We start from the raw sequence: 23,003 nt of genomic DNA on the forward strand, positions 1-23,003 counted from the left end.
CACTTACACTACACCTTCTACACTACCCCCCCCAATAAATACTGACAATGAGCCAGTTCACAAGTAGAGAATAAATTCATTTTGGACACAGTGATTTTGAAGCGGCTACTAGATAGCCAGAAGAGGATGAACAAAAGGAAATAACAGAAATGGAATCTGGAAAAGAAAACATCACTACACTGGGAACTGTTAAAACCATAGAAGTAAATGTGATCACAAGAGAAAGTGCACAGAAGAAAAAAAGAGCTGAAGATGGCAGCCATTGCTCCTTCATATCATGGCACCTACCTACCAGGGTAAACTAACAGTGCTCACAGCAGAGGTGAAGGGACTTCCAGGGCCCCAAAATCCACTGACGGCCAAAGAACTTAGAGGATTAGGGGCGCTTGCATGGCTCAGCCGGTTAAACGTCCAACTCTTGTTTCAGTTCAGGTCATAACTTCATGATGATGGGATCGAGCTCCACGTGGGGCTCTGCAATCAGTGCAGAGTCTGCTTGAGATTCTCTCTTCCTCTGCCCTTCCCACTCATGCTCGCTCATGCTCTCTCTCAAATAAACAAATAAATCTTAAAAAAGAAAAAAAGAACTTAGAGGATTAAAAATAGGACCCATAACTCACAGCACAGAGGAGGGGTTGGTAAGCCGTCCTCTAATTAATGCCTCCCTCCAACAGGCTACAGGAAGAGAAGCTTTCAAAAGACCTTGAAAGGCAAATCTAGATGTTTTCTTTCTCTACAAGAAAATTGGCCTGGCTCCTAAAAAGAAAAAAAAAATTTTTTTTTCACCAAAAAGGTAGATTGGGGGTGGGGGGGAGTCTATTCAAGACATGTAACAGTCAATAGTGTGCATGAAAATCTTGACTAGACTGTAGTTCAAATAAAAAAAGAAATCAGGGCACCTGGGTGGCTCAGTCAGTTAAGCACCTGACTCCTGATCTCAGCTCAGGTCTTGATCTCAGGGTTGTGAGTTCAAGCCCTGCATTGGGCTCCACACTGGGCATGGAGCCTACTTTAAAAAAAAAAAAAAGAAACCAGCTAAAAAGGTTTATTTGTGGGACACCAGTGGAAAATTTATAGACTAGACAATTTTATCATTGTTAATCTTTATTTTTATTTTATTAATTTTCTTACGTAGAAGATAATTTGTGATGGTTATGCAGAATATCCTCATTCTCAGGAGATACAGGTTTAAGTAGTTTTGGGGTCTCATGTTATAACACTGGCAATTTATTTCAAATGGTTCAACAGCAACAAAGCACACACACACACACAGATATATAAAGAGTGAGAGATAAAGCAATACAGAAAAATGGCAACAAAACTGAAATCTAGACGGAGGGCATGTAGATGTTCATTGTTCTACAGTTTAAACTTTTTTGCTTTTTTTAAAATTATTTATTTGTCAGAGAGAGAAAGAGCAAGCGAGCACAAGCAGAGGAAGCAGCAGACAGAGGGAGAAGCAGGCTCCCCATTGAGCACGGAGCCCAATGTGGGACTCGATCCCAGGACCCTGGGTTCATGACCTGAGCCAAAGGCAGACACTTAACCCACTGAGCCACCCAGGAGTCACTAAACTTTTTTGCTTTTACAAAGATTTTCTTAATAAAACAAAACTGAAGAGGAAAATAACTAATAGGCAGCAATTAGGGAGTTAAAAGAAAAACAAGGAAGTTATATACGGAAGCCAAAAGACAAGTATTAAAACATAGCTGGTCAAAAGCATAGAAGCACAGTCAAACAGGAAGCAACAGAGGAAAGCTGGTCGTATTTGGCAGCTACTGATGTTTTGCAAGAACACAGACCAGTAGAACATGCACTTTGCTCAAACTCTCTCAAGGTCCGTACCATACTCTACTTTATTAGAATTACTTAGAATTGACTCATGTCTTATTTCCCAATTCCCAAACGAGGAAGGAGAGACTATCTTACTCATTTCTCTATATTCTTAAGGAGCTAACAAAGTGCCTAGAAAATAGTAGAAACTAAACATTTGTCGCACTGAAATAAACATATTTGTCTTGATAAACTTAAAAAATATTTTCAGCATATAGAAAATCTGGAAAATCTTCTTTAAAAAGTATATTTTCTAAAGATAAAAGTAAAATATTCTGGAAGATAAAATAACAGTAATAAGCAAACACCGATACTTTTTAATGGAAAAGTAATCATATCTAAAAACTCACCAGAACCCAACTATCTCCTTCTAGAAGGAAAGGAGAAAAATATAAATATTTCGTCATTCTCAAATCTAACACTGTCAGACCAGATAGAACCAGATCAACAACGTGTTCCTTTGGGGTACATTTCATATTTCAGTCTTCACAAAATCATCGCAAATCATAAGTCTCAATGAAAAATAAATACTCAAAAGAAATTAACAGTAAAGACTAGAGCCATGGCACTGAGGGCAAGAGCATCTGGCTCCAGGGGTCCCAAACAGACCAGTTTGGCCACTTGCTGCTGACAAAACCCAAAGGCAGAGAGGGGAGTGTGGTGAAAGAAGAAAGGAATTTATTTCCATGAGGCCAACCGCGGGAAGACTGCAGACTAGCCTCTCAAAGACTGTCTCCAAACCGCTGAAACTACTTCCAGGTTTATATAAAGAAAATGTGGGGCAAAGGTGGGTGGGTACATGCATGTAGACAGTGAAAGTCAAATGGATCATTGTCATGGAGTCAGTCCGGGAGGGGGTCTTATAGGCTCAGGTCAGTCCTTATTGCTTCAGTAGGTCGTTTCAGTTCCCATCAGGGGATGCTCTGCCCTCCAGGTCTTCCACCTGAGCCAAGAGACAAACAGGAAAGAAAGACCCAACTAAAAAGTCTGAGTCAAAAGGAAGGCAGCTGATGTCCTCTTCCAAAATTCAAAGTAACACTTAAAATTTAAATATATATCAGTTTTTCAACATACGACTTAAGTTTCTGCCAAACTTAGACCACTGAGAATCTTCTTTTGATAAAATTTAAGTATTGCATGTTTTCCTGGCTGACCTTAACTACTGTGATAATAGAAAATGTGATATTGTGATAGAATAAGAAATATATATTTTGGTCTGTCTCCAGGGTTCCTGGGTCACATTTCTTCACACCTTTATAATTTCCTAAGTGTTTAGAGCATAGAAGCATCTTTTATTATAATATTTGGGTTTTGCTCCTGGAAAAGCTCCAGGGGATAAAAGTGAAAGAAACTCTTTTGTTATCATAACAAGCCCCATTCAACCAGACCTGAGTTTATGTTAATGAGGTGATGTTTAGAAAGTCCTTCGTTAACCACTGGATGGGGGCTAGTTGATAGGGGGAAAACTAGATGTTGAGAACTTTCACCCCACCCCTCAACCTCACCCACATCCCCAAGAAGGGGGATAGAGGTTAAAAATCAATGGTTAACAATTTAATCAATCATGCCTACATAATAAAGCCTCAACTCTGAAGTATAGAGCTCCTGTGCTCCAGACCTTCCAGAAACAGACCTGGCCCTATATAGTCTTCATCTGGCTGTTCATTTGTATTCTCTATATATCCTTTGTAATAAACCAGTAATCTAGTAACTAAACTGTTTTCCTGAGTTCTGTGAGCCATTCTGGCAAATGACTGAACTTGAGGAGGGTGTCTTAGGAACCTCCAATTTGTAGCTGAGTTGGACAGAAGTTGTAGGTGACTTGGGAACCCACCACTTTCCATGGGGGTCTGAAGCTGGGGGCAGTCTTGTGGGACTGAGCCCTTAGTTTGTGGAGTCTGCACCAACTTCAAGCCAGTTAGTGTCAAAACTGAGTTAAATTGTAGGATACTCAGCTGGTGTTAGAGAATTGGTCAGTATGAGAAAACAGCCACACATCTGGTATCAGAAGTGTTCTAGGAAGTGCTAGGTTTAAGTAGAGCTGTGAACACAGAGAGAAACAAGAGTTTTTCCTTTCGGAGAATCTATTTAATAATACGGTGAGTATCCTTGCTAGATCCCAAACCATTTGAACCATCATAATCCACAATCTCTGAAATACACTTGAAAGAAAAAAGTTGAAATCCTTTAAAGGACTTTACTTAAAACTTTAATCAGCATGGGCTATAAATCATAAAGTAAAAGTCAGCTATTAGCTATTAAGGATTAATTTTCTTTTAAAAGTTGCCATGGAGGGGGTTCCTAGGTGGCTCAGTCGGCTAAGCGTTTGACTCTTGGTTTCAGCTCAGGTCAAGATCTCAGGGTTGTGACACTGAGCCCTGCGTCAGGCTCTGCACTCAGTGGGGAGTCTGCTTGAGATTCTCTCTCCCTCTGCCCCTCCTCCCACTCATGTTCTCTCCCTCTCTCTCTCTCATAAAATAAATAAGTAAAACCTTTTAAAAAATAAAATAATAGAAATTTCCACGGAGGTTCACTTGAACTAGTTTGTATAAAAAGTCAGGTAAACCTAATGTTGTCAAATGATCCCCCTCATGAGAATGTCAACCTAAGACCAAAATTTAGTCGCTAAAAAGCTAAAAAACAAGATGTTAAGAATATAAAGCTGCTTCTCACCCAGGAAAAAAGATAAATACCAATTATAAGAACTAGCCAATCAACTCATAATTTATGGGGAAACAATGTATTTTTTCTGTTATCATTAAACCATCTTTAAAACATAAAAATTAGTATCATCCAATAGCACAACACATTTATACTAAGAGTTATAATAATAGCTACATTTGTATGGTCCTTAGTATGAGGCAGGCACCACTTTAAAAGCCTCACCTATACTAACTCTTTTAATCCTCACAATATGCTGTGAAGCAGATACTATTGCCATTCCATCATACAGATAAGGACCCTGAAAAGAGAGAGTTAAGGAACTCACTCTAGATCACACAGCTAAGTAAGTGGCAGATTCAGGATTTGCCTGGATCTAGGAAGTCTGTCTTCAGAGTCTGTGCTTTTAATCACTACAGCTTCATCTCTTCTTATTCCCCTTCTGGAAAAAGGGAACAGCATGTACCACAGGCAAAAGAGTACTATGCATCTGAAGTTCAGTAAGGCTGATTTAGAATAGGGGAAAGCAAGATAAAGCTACGGGAGGAGGAGGCAGGGCCAGATCAAACAGGTAAGCGACATTAAAGAAACTGGACCTTTTTTTTCTTATTTTTAAGATTTATTTGAGAGAGAGAGAGAACTGAGGGGATGTAGAGGGAGAGAGAATCCCAAGCAGACTCCCCACTGAGCGTAGAGCCCGGCATGGGGCTCAATCTCATGACACTGAGATCATGACCTAAGCTGAAAGCAAGAGTCAGACGCTTAACCAACTGAGCCACCCAGGTGCCCCCAAGAAACTGGACTTTATCCCAAGAAAAAAAAGATTTTAAGCAATCTGTGTGTTTGTGATTCAATGTTCTTGGTAAGTTGAAGTTGAGAGGACTGTGCCGTTGTCTAAATGGAGATGCCCAAAAGGCATTTGGATGAACCAAGAGCTTAGAAGGGAGATGGGGACTGGAGACAGAGATGTGAAAGCATTTAGAAAATGAAATCTTGAGAACAGAAGACGGGACAGAACCCTGAAGAACATCATTTAAGAAAAATGATCCTACACTAAAAACAATGTAAACAACACGATTTGGTACTTAACACAGATAAGTGGTTTCTAATTATTTACTTTACTCTGGCCTTCCCAAACTCAACACTAAGTTCACGGAAAACAATGGTTACCTCCTCTAGGCCTCTGAAACTCCACAGCCTTAGCATATTAATGGCTATCTGTGGGGTACTTAACCAAATGAGATATGAGGAAGAGATAAATAAAACATACTTGATTTTAGGAAAATCCTTTTTTTTAAGATTCCCTTGATCATCCATTGCTCCCCCAGGCTTTTGCGCTCTCTGCACTTGCCACACTGATTGCTCTAAGATAAGGCTGGGAACTGATGACACGGGAGTTATGCAGTGGTTCTGTGATCTGCTCTCTCATACTCAAAATCTAATGAGACAATCCAGTTGAAATGATTTTAAGAGAAAAATGGAGGAGAGGAGTTCTCATTTAAAATAAAAGACACGGGGCGCCTGGGTGGCACAGCGGTTAAGCGTCTGCCTTCGGCTCAGGGCGTGATCCCGGCGTTCTGGGATCGAGCCCCACATCAGGCTCTTCTGCTGTGAGCCTGCTTCTTCCTCCCCCACTCCCCCTGCTTGTGTTCCCTCTCTCGCTGGCTGTCTCTATCTCTGTAGAATAAATAAATAAAATCTTTTAAAAAAATAAAATAAAATAAAATAAAATAAAATAAAATAAAATAAAATAAAATAAAATAAAATAAAATAAAGACAGGTTCAGACTGTTAAGGGACTTGATTTCAGGTCAGGTCATCGGATCAAACCCCCCATCAGGATCCGCACTCAGCATGCACTAAATCAATCAATCCATCAATCAAATCTTTAAAAAAAAATAAAAGACAAAATTTGTTCTATTGCATTTTACTACTACAGCAGGAATTTTTCTTATATTTTTATGTTATATTGTCAAATCACAAAATACTTCCTATTTTTGATCCTCTGTCTTTTCCACAGTGATAAATCCCCTTGATCTCTCTTTCCCGTTATTATTCCTATCCATTAGACAAGCTTTCCAGAAATTTTGTAACACTCCAGTGTAAGGTCAAAGCTCTCTTCTCTGCACTCACCAAGTACAACTCCGTATTATACACATGACATTCATCATATACCGCTTTGTATGGTACTTTTCCATAATGTATGACTTAGAGAGCATGGGATATGGAATTATACACCTGATATACTAAGTCACACAGTTAATAAGTTACTTATACCTTCAGGTTACCAGTTTTCGCATTTGTAAACTGAGAATAATAGTAACAACACTGTACAACTGTTTTGAAGATAACTGAGATCACGTATATAAAATGCCTAGCACTGTGTCCAGCTATAGGCTCAATAACTGTCAGTTCTTGCATCAAAATTGTAAACTTTTCTTAGAATAATATGAAAGAAGTCCATGAATAGACACTTCAATTAGAAGGCTTGGGAAGGGGGGCACCTAGGTGGCTCAGTCAGTTAAGCGTCCAATTCTTGATTTCGGTTCAGGTCATGATCTCAGGGTTGTGAGAACCTGGGCATGGAGCCTGCTTAAGATTCTCTCTGGGGACACCTGGGTGGTGCAGTTGGTTAAGCGTCCGAATCTTGGTTTCCACTTGGGTCATGATCTCAGGATCGTGAAACTGAGCCCCAGGTCAGGCTCTGCGCTCAGAGCAGATTCTGCCTGAGATTCTCTGGCCCTTCCCCCACCCCTCTCTAAAATAAATAAAACTTAAAAAAAAAAGAAAAAAAAGATTATCTCTCATCGTTTCCCTCTGCCCCTCGCCCCTAAAATAAGAATGCTTAGGAAGTGACACAGGAATATGAGTTTTTGGCAAATATCAGCAAAAATGGAACATAACATTTGAAATTAACATTTCCTATATGGATAATAAGTTTTCTGAGAGGAGGTGTCATTATCATGTGTGCCTTTGTAGCCATCACAATACCTATCAACTAACAATCAAATATTTTATGGATTAATTGATTAGAGGACTGATGTTATTCGTTATCTCCCTTTTCTACCTCCTTTCTAACAGAGGTTTACAGTAAGAGTCTAGAATTAAGTTTTTCATTCAACAAACAGTTTTGCCTATTGTAATGCCTATTGGACGCTATAAGTATTATAATACAGTGAGGTAAAATCTTTGTTCTATGGAAGTTGACAAGAGAATAGAGGAACTAAGTAATATGTGCAGTTACTAAAGGTATTTATATGAAAAACTGCCTGAATCCCATAATTTAAAATACTTTTATAATCATCAATTTAATCCTATCTTTCTTTTTTTTTTAAGAGTTTATTTATTCAGTTGAGAGAGAGAAAGAGCATGAGCGATGGGGAAGAGGCAGAAGGAGAGGGAGAAGCAGACTCCCCGCTGAGTACGAAGCCTGTTTCGGGGCTCAATCCCAGGACCCTGGGATGGTGATCTGAGCTGAAGGCAGATGTTTAACCATCTGAGCGCCTCTAATCCTATCTTTCTTATAGAAATTTCAGTGAAGGGAAGGAGTCCTCCTATGACCTAATATGAGTAGTACATTACATCTCTTATACTACTGATAAGGATAATCTATCAAGAATGTCATACTTCATAAAGAGAAACTTGATGGTTTCCCTGCTAAGATCAGGAACAAGTCACCTCTATTCAATATCACACTGGAAGTCCTAGGGAATACAGTTAAGATAAGGTAATAAAAAGTATACAGATATGATTGCCTTTGGAGAAAATCCTAAAGAATCAACAAAAAACTCCTGGGACAAATAAATGATTATAGCAAGGTTGCAGGATACAAGGTTAATATACAAAAGTCAATTACCTTCTTATATACTAGCAATGAAAAGTTGGAATTGAAATTAAAAACACAATAACATTTACATTAGCACCCAAAAAATGAATAAATCTAGGTATAAATCTAACAAAACATGTACAAGATCTATCCAAGGAAAACTGAGGAAATAAAAAAGATCTAAATAAAGGAAGAGATATTCCATGCATGTGACTAAGAAGACCCAATATTGACAAGATGTCTGTTTTTCCCAATGTGATCTATGGATTCAACAAAATCCCAATCAAACTCTCAGCCAGTTATTTTGTGGGTATTGACAAAATGTCTCTCAAGTTGACATGGAAAAGCAAAGGACTCAGAATATCCAACATAATATTGAAGAAGAAGAGAGCAAAAGACTGACATTACCCAACTTCAAGATTTACTATAAAGCTATAGTAATCAAGACAGGGCAGCACTGGCAAAAGAATAGGCAGATAGATTAACAGAATGGAATAGAGAGCCCAAAAATAGACCCTGACAAAGGTCAAATAACCTCTGACAAAGCAACAAAGGATAGCATTAGAGAGAAAACAGTCTTTCAACAAATGGTGCTTAAACTAATGGACGTCCACATGCAAAAAAATTAATCTAGACACAGACCTTGCACCCTTCACAAAAATTAATTCAAAATGGAACATAGATCTAAATGTAAAATACAAACCAATAAAACTCCTGTAAGATAATGGAAGAGAAAATTTAGATGACCTTGAGTTTGGAGATGACTTTTGACTAAAACCTAAAATTTCTGCTCTGCAAAAGACATTTAAGAGACTAAAAAGACAAGCCACAGATTGAGAGAAAATATTTGCAAAATATGTATCTATTAAAGGAATGGTATTCAAAATATACAATTTAATATTGTTAAAACTCAACAATGCACGGTGCCTGGGTGGCTCAGTTGGTTGACCGTGTCCGACTCTTATTAACCTCAGCTCAGGTCTTGATTTCAGGGTCGTGAGTTCAAGCCCTGTGTTGGGCATGGAGCCTACTTTAACACAACAAAACAAAACAAAACCAACTCAACAATAAGTGAACAAATAAACCCATTTTAAAATGGGCAAAAGATCTACACAGACATCTCACCAAAGAAGATAGGCAGATGACAAATAAGCATATGAAAAGATGGTCAACATCACATGTCATTAGATGGTTGCAAATTAAAACACAAAATGAGATACCACTATACACTTATTAGAATAGCTAAAATCCAGAAGATAAAATGCTGACAAGGATATGAAGCAACAGTAAAGCTCATTTATTATTGGTGGACACGCAAAATGATATAGCCACTTCGAAAGAGTTCGGCAGTTTCTTACAAAACCAAACATTCTCTTATCATATGATCCAACAATACACTCCTTGGTATTTACCTACATGAATTTAAAACTATATCCACACAAAAATCAGCACACGAATGTTTATAGAGCAACTTGAGTCATAATTGTCAAAACTTGGAAGCAATCAAGATATCCTTCAGTAGGGGAATGTTTAGTTTAAATAAACTATGGTATATCCAGATAACAAAATGTTATTCAGCACTAAAAAGAAATGAGCTATCAAGCTGTGGAAAGGCATGGAGGAAGTTAAAACGCTTATTACTAAATGAAAAAAGCTAATCTCAGGCTACATGATATGTGATTACAACTATGCCATTCTGGAAAAGGTAAAATTATAGAGACAGGAAAAGATCAGTGATTGCCAAGGGCTCAAAGGAAAGGAGCCAGGGATAAATGGGTGGAGTACAGGATATGTTCAGGGCAACAAAATTATTCTGTATGATATCATATTGATGAATACATGTGATTGTACATTTGTTAAACCCACAGAATATCTACAACAAAAAGAGTGAACCTTAAGGTAAACTGTGGATTTTAATTAATAATGATGTAACAATCTGGCTCACCAATTACAGTAAATGTACCACACTAAAGCAAGACATTAATTATAGGAAGAGGAGGCAGTAATGGAATATATGAGAACTCTCTGTACTTTCCACTCAATTTTTCTATAAACCTAAAACTGCTCTACAAAATAAAGGCAATTATTTTTGAAAAAATACTTAAAGAGCCATCCGTTTCATCACATCTTTCTCATAGAAACTGGGGGGTGAGGACCTGGGGAGGAGAATCTTTCTCTGCCTTGACAGAAGCAGAGCTTTATATCTTTTATACTAGTGCTTAGAATAATATATTGAGATTCTCAATTGGTAACAAAATATACCACACTCAGAAGAAAATATAAGGCTGTAGAGCCAACTAGCCTGAAAATGAAGCATGAAAAGGCCTTCAAGAAATTACTTCCAATATTACTGGTAAACAGAAAATATCCTCCAACTGGCCACTGAAAAGAGAAAAAGAAAGGAGAAAGGGCCTAAGAGGTAAAATTGCAACTAACCACAATACACAGTCTGAAACTCATCTATCCTCTCATTAACTATCTCCCAGTTAATAAAAGAAGATTCTCTGAATAGGAGAAAAATGAAAGAAATAGTTATATATATACACACATATATATGTACTAACTTTGACTGCATAAGGTATACAACCCACGTATAAGGTATAATGTGCAGCCACTACAAATAAAATTTCTAGAAGACATAAGGACACCATTCCTCTAATTCCCACTGAGAATCTCTCTAAAAACTAGCCACATTATGAATGTTATATCTAAGAGTCTATTTTGTTAGCGGCTACAGATTTTTGTAAAAACAAAACAAACAACAACAAAAAACCTCTTAACAAGTATATCCGAAGAAAGTTCATAAATGGTTTTGTAAGTTCACAGAAAGTAGTATCTATAATATCCGGCAGATAAAAGGCAAAATGTTTCTATTTTTTAAAAAAATCAAAGAAGCACTACCCAGGAAAGGTGTGTCACATTACTTTCTTAAAAAGCAACTCATTAATAAGGTCTCTATAAAAACATATTTTACAAATACGTGGGATGTGTTTGTTTCTCTACTGAAACAAGAACTAACTTGAGAGAAGAGCATATTAACACATTCTGAAAAGAGAGGTAATTAACATATTGGAAACTAACATTTTTGGCACATGGGACCTCCAGCAAGAATGTCTATCCTCTAGTCATGAGTCACGGACCAGGCTGCCTCTATTGTGAAGCAATCTTTCAGTAAAAGGAGCAGCAGGGAAGAATACAACAGATGAATAATGACTTGGACAACTTCCCAGGAAGAAATCATCATGAAGCTAGGTCTGAGAAAGCTAGACTGTAGATACTACACATTATGCTAATGTTCTCTTTTCTTAATCACCCCGACTGTTAACAGCAGAGGGTGAAATTTAGTCTTAAGTTCTATCTGAAGTTTTCTATTTGGTATGGATTTTAATAATACTGAACAAAATTATACAACTTGGTCTTAAATTTTGTATATTATTTAATGCATCATTATAAATTATTTGTGATGACATTTGTGAAGAGTTCTCATCCACCCCAGCACACACACACAATGACACCAGAAGGCAACACTCTGCTTTACCTTCTGCTGAAAAGTCTGCTACCTCCAACGCTTGAGGTCCATACACGAAGCCCTCCTGGTATCTATGAACACAGCAGAGGCAAAAGGCAGAGAAGTTTATGTAGATTTAAAGTTACACTGCCCAAAACATAAAATGCCAAATGCCTATCACAAGTCTACATATCTGCCAAGGAAACTGGATTTTAGATTTGACAGTGAGCAAATCAACAATATATCGATAATATTTAGAGTTCATTATATATTATGTAGCTAATTATGTGAAAAAAAAAGCAAAAGTTGAGCATTAATTAATGTATACTCTCACCAAAAGAAGCGATTTATACTCTTTGAAATATTAAAAGAGCAATAAAGTATGAATTCATATATGGTCAAAGGAACAATTTAATTTTTAAAACTATGTGAGAGATGGGGCACCTGGCTGGCTCAGTCCGTAAGAGCATGAGACCCTTGATCTCAGGGTGGTGAGTTCAAGCTCCATGTTGGGCATAGAACTTACTTAAAAATAAATAAATAAAAATAAAAAATAAAATTATGTGAAGAGCCAATACACACATAAGGAGTATAAAAGAAATTAAGTAGAAAAATATTCTTCACAAAATGGAGTGTGATAGACCCTACAGCTCAAGGTAAATTCCTTCTTAGGACATGAGATTGTTGGGAATATGTGAGAAAAACAGTTAGAAACAGACCTGCAAGAGGACATGGTAGAGGAAAAAGGGAAAAACAGAACCAAAAAGATATTCTAATGCCAAGTCTGACAGTAATTTTGAAATGAGCAAGGCAGTAAGGGGGAAATCTACCTTATTCCAATATTATAAAATAAATATAAGCATGAAATATGAAAATTTTTCAGAAGACATCCACGTAAAAAACTAAGTATGTAATCAGGTAAAATATTTAGAACTCAGATTTCATCTCATTCTTTTCTAACGATAGGGATAGAAGACTACAAAATGCAGCTGGGGTCTGAGAACAGGAATCAGATAAATTTTACTACCTATTAAATTTAAAAGAGGGGCACATGTTAACTTCATGTAATATCTAGAAATCCTTAAAAATGTCATCAAATAATTAGGAAAGAAGAGACAAAGCACTGTCTTAAAACATTAGGTATGTGAAGAAAGAAACACAGTATTACAAAACATCCGCCCTAAAGTCAGGTGGCTTGAGTTCAAGTTCCAGATAAATCATTCGGTTGCTTTGCAACGTCAGGCAGCTCAATTTCTTAGTACAACCAGAGTTGTTCGATGAGGGCTCCTTCACCATCTCACAGACTTACAATGAATGTCAAATGAAGTAAGATTTTAAAAATCACAGAACGAACGCTACATTTTGTAAGAATTTAAATCAGTGCATTTGACTTAAATTAACAACTGAATGAAAGTTGTCATATAGAGGGAATACAGAGTGCCAAGCCAAGGAATTTGAGGAACTGGATGGGGAAGAAAGCCCAAAGCAAAAAGACTGAGCTGGTGAGAAGAGCCTAGAGTAGTTGTCAGGGCTAAATGGCAGCCAGAAATGTCACCATCCCCAAGACAGGGTTGTATCATATTACTAACTTAGCATTTCGCCCAGCACTATCTGCCTCATATTCATCTTCTCTTAAATCCCAAAACAACCTTACAGTCTGCACCCTCCTCTGTAGTGCTGCTTGTGACAGTCTAAACTAACTGACAGGATCTCAGACACAGTAACTACCTGAATATTGCATATATTTCTAAAAAACTAAAATCCCACCCAATAAAACAATAATGGCAGCGAAGTCTTCTGTGAAACGTACGATGTGCCAGGCACAATTCTATGAGCTCCACAGGTATTAAGTCATTAAGTCTTCATAACTCTGAGATTTTATCCTCACTTTACAAATAAAGAAACTGAGACACAAGACCTTAAGAAACGTGCTTAAACACACACAGCCAGAAGTAGCAGATGTGCAATTCAAACAGACGACTTCAAGAGCCACACTCTTAGTCACTGTATCAACCAGTCTATGGAATTAAAACCATACAAACCAGGCGCTTATCTATATGTAAGAAACCACACAATAATAAATATTCAATTTATTCATAAATGTTCAATTGAATTCAAGGTAGTTGATCATGCTATATAGATTCTTCAGCATTTGCAACATTTTCCTGGAAAATAAAAATTCAAATGATTGTTGTACAAAATATGTAAAAAAAATAAATAAAAAGGGAAATGCTTATGAGCCCAGTCATGAGCAATATATATATGGTCATACATATCCAAATAACATTAAAATAATATTGCTGTTAGAGTAGCAAGATTGAGTGACTTTGCTCCATTTTTTAAAACTGCTGCAATGTGGGACACCTGGCTGGCTCAGTCAGTACAGCATGCAACTCTTGATCTCAGGGTTGTGAGTTCAAGCCCCATGTTGGGCACGGAGCCTCCTTAAAAATAAATAAATAAGGACACTTGAGTGGCTCAGTTGGTTAAGCATCTGACTCTTGATTCAGCTCAGGTCATCATCTCCAGGTCCTGGGATCAAGCCCCACATCGGGCTCCACCTCAGCTGGGAGTCTGCTTGTCTCCCTCTCCCTCTGTCCCTCCCCCTGCTCTCTCTCTAAAATAAATAAATATTTAAAAATTAATTAATTTGCTGCCATGTGATTACATAACTCACTCTTAAACATTTTATAAGCTTAAAATTCAACATGATGAAATACTACCACATGCCCATTAAGATACCTACTACCAATTGTTTTTAAAGGAGGAAAATAAGTGTTGGTGAGGATGTGGAGAAACTGGAACCCCAGTGTACTGTTGTTGAGAATGTAAAATGGTGCAGTCACAATAGAAAACAATATGGCAGTTCCTCAAAAAATTAAAAATAGAATTACCATATTATCCATCAATTCCACCTCTAGGTATATAGTCAAAAGGATTCAAAGCAGGGAGTCTCAAAGAGACATTTATATGCCCATGTTCATAGCAGCATTATTCATAATAGCCAAAAAGTGGAAGCCACCCAAGTCTCCATTGATGGATGGATGGATAAACAAATTGTGGTATACTTGGGGCATACCTCCTGTAATCTCCAGTGATGAAGGCACCCATTTCACTGGGCAAATCATACAAGCCTCAATGAAAGACTTGCAAACTTCTTGGAATTATCATTGCCCTTATCACCCTCAATCCTCAGGCAAGGTTGAAAGAACTAAAGGGATCCTCAAACTTAAAACTTCTTAAACTTGCAAAACCCACTGGACTTCCCTGGCTAAGCTATTGCTTTTGATCTTGCTGACGGTTCCCAGTATCCCCTTTGGGAAATGAATTCATTCCACACATGAAAATCACCAGCAGACCAATGTCTACAGGCATACCACCCTCTGCTGATCCCTTGTTGCTTTAGGCTAGTATGACCAGCTACTGTAGGTCTCTAATGCCTCATGCTCAAGCCTATTATCAACAGGTTAAGAAGTCATCCCAGATCCCAATTCAAAGGATACCGTCGGTCACAGTCTGGTGATTGGGCATTCCAGAAACATCATCAGGGGATGGCAGCCCTCAAACCTCATTGCAAGGGATCTTACCAAGTGCTCCTGGCCACTGACACTGCCACAAAATTAAAAGACATTGAACCTTGGACACACATCTCACAGAAGGCTCTACCCGACACTGTACAGACACTGGAGACCTCTAAATCAATTTGACGAGAAAGAAAAGTAGCTGACATCAAGGTAGACTGTTTCCACCCAAGACAATGGATCAAGACTTCATACTTGAAACTGAAACTTTCTCCTTTTCCTTTCCTTTCCTCTGGCATTGACCTAGAAAGATAACACCTCACCTTTATGTCCCAGACCACTGCTAAGGGAGTAACTTCTGGAAAGTGGAAAAACCTTTTATTTCAGGCTAGGAGAAAATCTAACTGTGGCCCTAATTTTTTACAAGCAAAATGAGACATCTGACTGGAGGCTCCCCTCCTTCAAATTACACTGTTGATTTAAAAAGGACCTAGGAGCGCCTGGGTGGCTCAGTCATTAAGCATCTGCCTTCGGCTCAGGGCATGATCCCAGCATTCTGGGATCGAGCCCCGCATCAGGCTCCTCCGCTGGGAGCCTGCTTCTTCCTATCCCCACTCCCCCTGCTTGTGTTTGCTCTCTCGCTGGCTGTCTCTCTCTCTGTCAAATAAAAAAAAATTTTAAAAATCTTAAATAAAATAAAATAAAAAATAAAAAGGACCTAGCACGAAATATTCATGATTCAGGCTCCACTTCTTTGACAGGTCCAATTTCCCTGGTGAGGGATAAATGTAATGAGGCTATGATTAAGAACTTCTCCTTAGCACAGCAGGGATGTCCGCTATCACCACTGCTCTTCAACGTAATACTAGAAGTCCTAGCCTCAGCAATAAGACAACAAGAAATAAAAGGCTCTGAATCAGCGAAGAAGAAGTCAAACTCTCGAAGTCAAACTCTCGCTCTTTGCAAATGATAAGATACTTTATGTGGAAAACCCAAAAGACTCCACCCCAAAACTGCTAGAACTCATACAGGAATTCAATAAAGTGGCAGGATATAAAATCAATGCAAAGAAATCAGTTGCATTTCTATACACCAACAAGACAGAAGAAAGAAAAATTAAGGAGTCGATCCCGTTTACAATTGCACCCAAAACCACAGATACCTAGGAATAAAGCTAACCAACGAGGCTAAGGATCTGTACTCAGAAAACTATAGAATACTCATGAAAGAAATTGAGGAAGACACAAAGAAATGGAAAAACATCCCATGCTCACGGATTGGAAGAACAAATATTGTTAAAATGTCTGTGCTACCTAGAGCAATCTACACATTCAATGCAATCCCTATCAAAATACCATCAACTTTCTTAACAGAAATGGAACAAATAATCCTAAAATTTGTACAGAATCAGAAAAGATCCCAAATAGCCAGAGGACTGTTGAAAAAGAAAACCAAAGAGGGTGGCATCACAATTCCGGACTTCAAGCTCTATTACAAAGCTGTAATCATCAACACAGTATGGTACTGGCACAAAAACAGACATATAGATCAACGGAACAGACTAGACAACTCAGAAATGGACCCTCAACTCTATGGTCAACTAATCTTTGACAAAGCAGGAAAGACTATCCAATGGAAAAAAGACAGGCTCTTCAACAAATGATAATGGTAAAATTGGACAGCCACATGCAAAAGAATGAAACTGGACCATTTCCTTATACCATACACAAAAACAGACTCAAAATGGATGAAAGACCTAAATGTGAGATAGGAATCCATCAAAATCCTTGAGGAGAACACAGGCAGCAACCTCTTCGACCTCAGCCGCAACTTCTTCCTAGACACATCACCAAAGGCAATGCAAACAAAGGCAAAAATGAACTATTCAGACTTCATCAAGATAAAAAGCTTTTGCACAGCAAAGGAAATAGTCGACAAAACCAAAAGACAACCGACAGAATGGGAGAAGATATTTGCAAATGACATTATCAGATAAAGGGCTAGTATCCAAAATCTATAAAGAACTTACCAAATTCAATACCCAAAGAACAAATAATCCAATCAAGAAATGGACAGAAGACATGAAGAGACATTTCTGCAAAGAAGACATCCAAATGGCCAACAGGCACATGAAAAAGTGCTCAACATCACTCGGGATCAGGAAAATACAAACCAAAACCACAATGAGATACCACCTCACACCAGTCAGAATGGCTAAAATTAACAAGTCAGGAAACAACAGATGTTGGTAAGGATACAGAGAAAGGGGAACCTTCCTACACTGTTGGTGGGAATGCAAGCTGGTGCAGCCACTCTGGAAAACAGTATGGAGGTTCCTCAAAAAGTTGAAAATAGAGCTACCCTACTACCCAAATGCACTACTGGGTATTTACTCCAAAGATAGAGTAAGAGAGTGAAGAGAACGGCCATATGCACCCCCAATGTTCATAGGAGCATTGTCCACAATAGCTAAATTGTGGAAGGAGCCGAGATGCCCTTCAACAGACAAATGGATTAAGAAGATGTGGTCCATATATACAATAGAATATTACTCAGTCATCAGAAAGAATGATTACCCAACATTTGCAGCAACATGGACGTGACTGGAGGAGATTATGCTGAGTGAAATAAGCCAAGCAGAGAAAGACAATTATATGGTTTCACTCATTTATGGAACATAAGAAATAGCAGGGAGATCGGCAGGAGGAAGGGAAGGATGAAGGGGGGGGGTAAACAGAAGGGGGAATGAACCACAAAAGAGTATGGACTCTGGGAAACAAACTGAGGGCTTCAGAGGGGTGGGGGTGGGGGATTGGGATAGGCCGGTGACGGGTATTAAGGAGGGCACGTATTGCATGCAGCACTGGGTGTTATATGCAAGCGATTAATCATGGAACACTACATCAAAAACTAAGGATGTACTGTATGGTGACTAACATAACATAAAAAAAATTTTTTTAATTAATTTTAAAAAAAGAGGTGATATATACACACACACACACATACACATATACACAGTAGAATACTATGCAGCCATCAAAAAATGAAATCTTGCCATTTGCAATGACATGGATGGAACCAGAGGGTATTATGCTATGGGAAATAAGTCAATCAGAGAAAGACTATTATCATATTATCTCACTGATATGTAGAATTTTGAGAAACAAGGCACAGGATCATAGGGGAAGAGAGGAAAAAAATGAAACAAGACGAAACCAGAGAGGGAGACAAACCATAAGAGACTCTTACTCATAGGAAACAAACTGAGGGTTGCTAGACCGGAAGGGGGTGGGGGGATCGGGTGGCTGAACAATGGACACTGGGGAGAGTATATGTTGTGATGAGTACTGTGTATTGTATAAGATTGATTAATCGCAGACCTGTACCCCTGAAACAAATAATACATTACAGGTTAATAATAAAAAATAAAAATAAAAAAATAAAATAAAGATGGTATGTTAAAAAAAGAAAAGAACTTCTCTTTAATTCTTAAAATTATTGCAAAATCTGCTGCTAAAGCAATAGCTGCCCAAAAAAAGATTCTTAGACTTTCTACCCAAAGTTGTTCTTGATAATAGGATAGCTCTTGATTATCTTTCAGTCTAGCAACGAGGTGTTTGTGTTATAGCCAACACCACCACTTATACCAGGATTAACATGTCTGGGGAAGTTGAAACTTAACTACTAAGATCACTGAGCAGGCCGTTTATCTAAAAAAGGTGACTCCTTCAGTGAGTCTTTCTTTGACATACATGATTTTGACTTGTTTGGGTCTTGGAGACCATGGCTTCGAAATGTACTTCAAATATTGGAAATTATCCTGTTTACAGTAATCACAATAACCCCCCTGGCAAATTGTATTCTCATTTAAATTTTAAATTAAATGACTGTTTGCAGCCACTAACCACCAAGCAATGATCTCCTCAGAAAAGGAACAAAGAGAATGACTGACTTAAAAACTGCAAACCTTAACTTGTTACTTGTGAATATCACAGAGATTAGGCAAAAAACATCATGACTTATGGATACCACACAAAGAAACAGCAACAACTACCAGTGGGAACTTTCCAGAGCAGTAGCTGAGATTGGTGCTAACGCCTTAAATTTTGAGTACATCTCTCAGTTAAACCAAGAGTCTGACCCCCAGGGGGTAATTGTTAAAAAGAAAATCACAAAGGGGCACCTGGGTAGCTCAGTCGGTTAAGCGATTTAGTTAAGCGATTAACTCTTGATTTAGGCTCAGGTCCTGATCTCAGGGTCCTGAGATTGAGCCCTACAGCAGGCTCTGTGCTCAGCAGGGAGTCTGCTTGAGTATTTCTCTCCCTCTGTCCCTTTCCTCTTCCTTGCACATGCACCCTCTCACTCTCTAGCTCGCTCTCTCTCCCTCAAATAAATAAATAAATCTTAAGGGGGGGAGAAAAGAAGAAGAAGAAAGAAAAGAAAAGAAAAAAAAGAAAAGAAAAGAAAAGAAAAGAGAAAAGAAAATCACAGGCCCCAAATGGCATGACTTAATTTAAGGGCCCCAAGTCAGTAAACCCAGGCTTAATACCAGATCTAATTGTAGTCTCAACCTCCAATGTCTTCTTTTTTTTAAAGATTTTATTTATTTGGGAAAGAGAGAGAGAGAGAGCAGGGGGAGGGGCAGAGAGAGGGGGACAGGCAGACTCCATGCTGAGCACTGAGCGCAACACAGGCTCAATCCCAGGACCCTGAGATCATGACCTGAGCTGAAGTCAGACACTTAACCAACTGACTCAGCCAGGCACCCCTCCAGTGTCTTAACTGGTCAATTAAAAATTTTCTGATCAGCACCAATGAGGTAATGTGTGCCATGGGCCTTCTCTATCCCCCAAAGGAAGATGAGGTAATCTGTATAATAAGACCCCCAGCCCATTCCCTTAAGGGCATGTGATCTTGCCTGAAACTGTCCTTTCTTCTCTTTTGCTTATAACTTTCTTGCCCCGCACTCTTTCCTATAAAAACCTTCCATTTTGTTCTACTCCTTTTTTTTTTTTTAAGATTTTATTTATTTGAAGGAGAGAGAGACAACCAGTGAGAGAGGGAACATAAGCAGGGGAGTGGGAGAGGAAGAAGCAGGCTCCCAGCAGAGGAGCCTGATGTGGGGCTTGATCCCAGAACGTCAGGATCACGCTCTGAGCCAAAGGCAGACGCTTAACGACTGAGCCACCCAGGCACCCCCAATTTGTTCTACTCCTTAGAGCACCTCTCTACTTGCTAGATGAGTGCCTGATTCATGAATCATTTAATAAAGCCAATCAGATCTTCAATTTTTTTTCTGACACATAAAACAACATAGATTAACCTTAAGAATATGCTAGATGAAATATGCAAGCCACAAAAAGACAAACACTATGTTATCCTACTTCTATGGAGGAACCTGGAGTAGTAGGCAAATTCATAAAGATAGAAAGTAGGATGGTGGTTGCCAGAGGCTGGGGGAAGGGGAGAAATGAGTTATTCTTTAAATGAGTTATTCTCAGGGTTTCAGTTTTGCAAGATGAAAAGAGTTCTGTGGATGGATGGTGGTGAGGGCACACAGAAATATGAACGTACTTAATGCCACTGTACACTTAACAATGATTAAGATGGAGGTGCCATGGTGGTAGAGTCAGTTAAGCATCAGCCTCTTAGTTTCAGTTCAGGTCGTGATCTCAGGGTCATGAGACTGAGCTACGCATTGGGCTCCATACTCAGTGCAGAATCTGCTTAAGATTCCTCTCCCTCTCCCTCTGCCCCTCCACCTGAGGAAGAGAATCTCAAGCAGACTCGCCACTGAGTGCAGAGCCCCACAAGGGGCTCAATCTCATGACCCTGACCTGAAACCAAGAGTCACTTAACCAACTGCACCAGCCAGGCACCCCTACCCCATTTTTTAAAAGTAATATGTGCTAGTGTATAAAATTTAAAGAGATGTATAAAGAAGAAAAATAAAATCATTAATTATTTCATCTCCCAGGAAAAAATACATTGTACATCCCCTTTTAATGTATATTACTACCCAGTTGAAAAGTCATGCTATATAGTTTTTTTAATGTAATTCCTATTGATGCCATTCTTATCAGTGTTAATCCTCTTTAGCACCAAAATATTTAATTTTATGAAAAGCTTAGTTGGAAAGAATTTTTTTAACTCAAGGGTTAAAATAATTAAAGCATAATTTTTACTCCCAGAACTTGAACAGAACGGTATCAAAATAATGGCTTCAGGGGCGCCTGGGTGGCTCAGTCGTTAAGTGTCTGCTTTGGCTCAGGGCATGATCCCAGAGTCCTGGGATCGAGCCCCACATCGGACTCCTCTGCTGGGAGCCTGCTTCTTCCTCTCCCACTCCCCCTGCTTGTGTTCCCTCTCTCACTGGCTATCTCTCTCTCTGTCAAATAATTTTTTTTAATCTAAAAAAAATAATAAAGTAAAATAATGGCTTCAATCCTCTAGCTTTCCCAGCAAAATAGCTTCTCAACTTAATTACCAAACACGTTCTTGCATTTCAAGATTATCAACGAAATCTTTTCTGTAAGAGACTGCAAGTATTACTACTTAGCTGTGGTACTAAATTGGTCTCCCCACCTCCACTCTCAGTCCTCTTTCTGCCAGACACTGCTGGCTGTCTATACACCCATTCTCTCTTCTCTCCTCAGTAACAGACCCTGGCTTTATTCTGGACAGCATGCCCCCGGGTAAAAATGCACCCTTTCCAGCCTTCCTAGCTGCTATAAGTGGTCAATGAGATGGAAGTCATATTCATGACTTTCAGAAAACCTAGTTGAAGGGAACTGACTTAGCTGGGAGTGTGTCCGTTACTGGGACACGATGGATAGCACTCCACAGTGGTTTTATACTGCAAGGTAATAGAAGCAATGCCAAAGGACAGTGAAGCAAACAGAAGGAACCCAGCCCTTGATGATCCCAGTTTCATCAAACAAAGAACGACTTGTAGGCTTCTCATACCACCCTGCCTTTGCACAAGCTGCTGGCAATGTCCTTTTCCTGAACATTTCTCCACCTGTCCTTCAAGTCTCAGCTCTTTCAAAAAATTTGCCTGCTGTACCTGCCATTGCCACAGGCGCAGACAACACATTCATGTACCAAATATGAGTAGACAGTCTTCCTTTTCTATGTTCACCTTTTCCATGCAGGTACTATAGTATTTTTCAATTATAATGTAACGTTGGTTTTCTTATCTGCCTCTGTCACTGAAGTAAAAGTCCCTGAGGACAGAAACCATCAGTAATTCTCTGGCTTTCCATAGCCCTTAACACAGGGTCTAGAATACACAGAAGCACTCAGTAAATGTGGGGTGAATGAATGAAATTCAGAGAAACAGTCAATCTCAAGCCCTTCAAAAATATCATATCCTCATTTTTTTTTCTGGTGGGCAGCAAAGTTTATTGAGTGATAGTAAAGTTTATTGAGCAATAGTACAAAGCTCCTGAAGAGGGAGGGGACCCAAGAGGGTTGCCCATCCTCAAACATTTAAAAGCACACTGTTGCCTTCATTTCAAATCACAAAAATTCTGATATCATGGAATATATATCAGAAGACATCAGGATTTTTAGCCAGTTGGTAACACTGTACTTAATTTTGTAGCTATAAAATATCACTTCTCTTCTAAAACAAACCAAGTATCTTGAGTGGA

The 23,003-nt window shown here is 38.7% G+C and overlaps 1 protein-coding gene across 6 annotated transcripts in view; it reads right to left on the reverse strand.

Annotated features, from left to right (window-relative positions):
- CDK19 (cyclin dependent kinase 19) overlaps positions 1-23,003 on the reverse strand; it is a 168,095-nt gene that overhangs the window by 112,030 nt on the left and 33,062 nt on the right. For 2 of the 6 annotated variants that reach the window (XM_034668987.1, XM_034668988.1), the window contains exon 2: positions 11,858-11,919. The exons of 3 other annotated variants lie outside the window; for them this stretch is intronic. The gene's annotated coding sequence lies outside the window, so the exon portion shown is untranslated. Of the gene's footprint in view, positions 1-620; positions 638-11,857; positions 11,920-23,003 lie in introns of those variants that run through there. One more of the 6 variants, XM_034668990.1, reaches the window with a different exon arrangement.

Source organism: Ailuropoda melanoleuca, chromosome 10 (genome assembly GCF_002007445.2).
Source record: "Ailuropoda melanoleuca isolate Jingjing chromosome 10, ASM200744v2, whole genome shotgun sequence".
Taxonomy (NCBI): domain Eukaryota; kingdom Metazoa; phylum Chordata; class Mammalia; order Carnivora; family Ursidae; genus Ailuropoda; species Ailuropoda melanoleuca.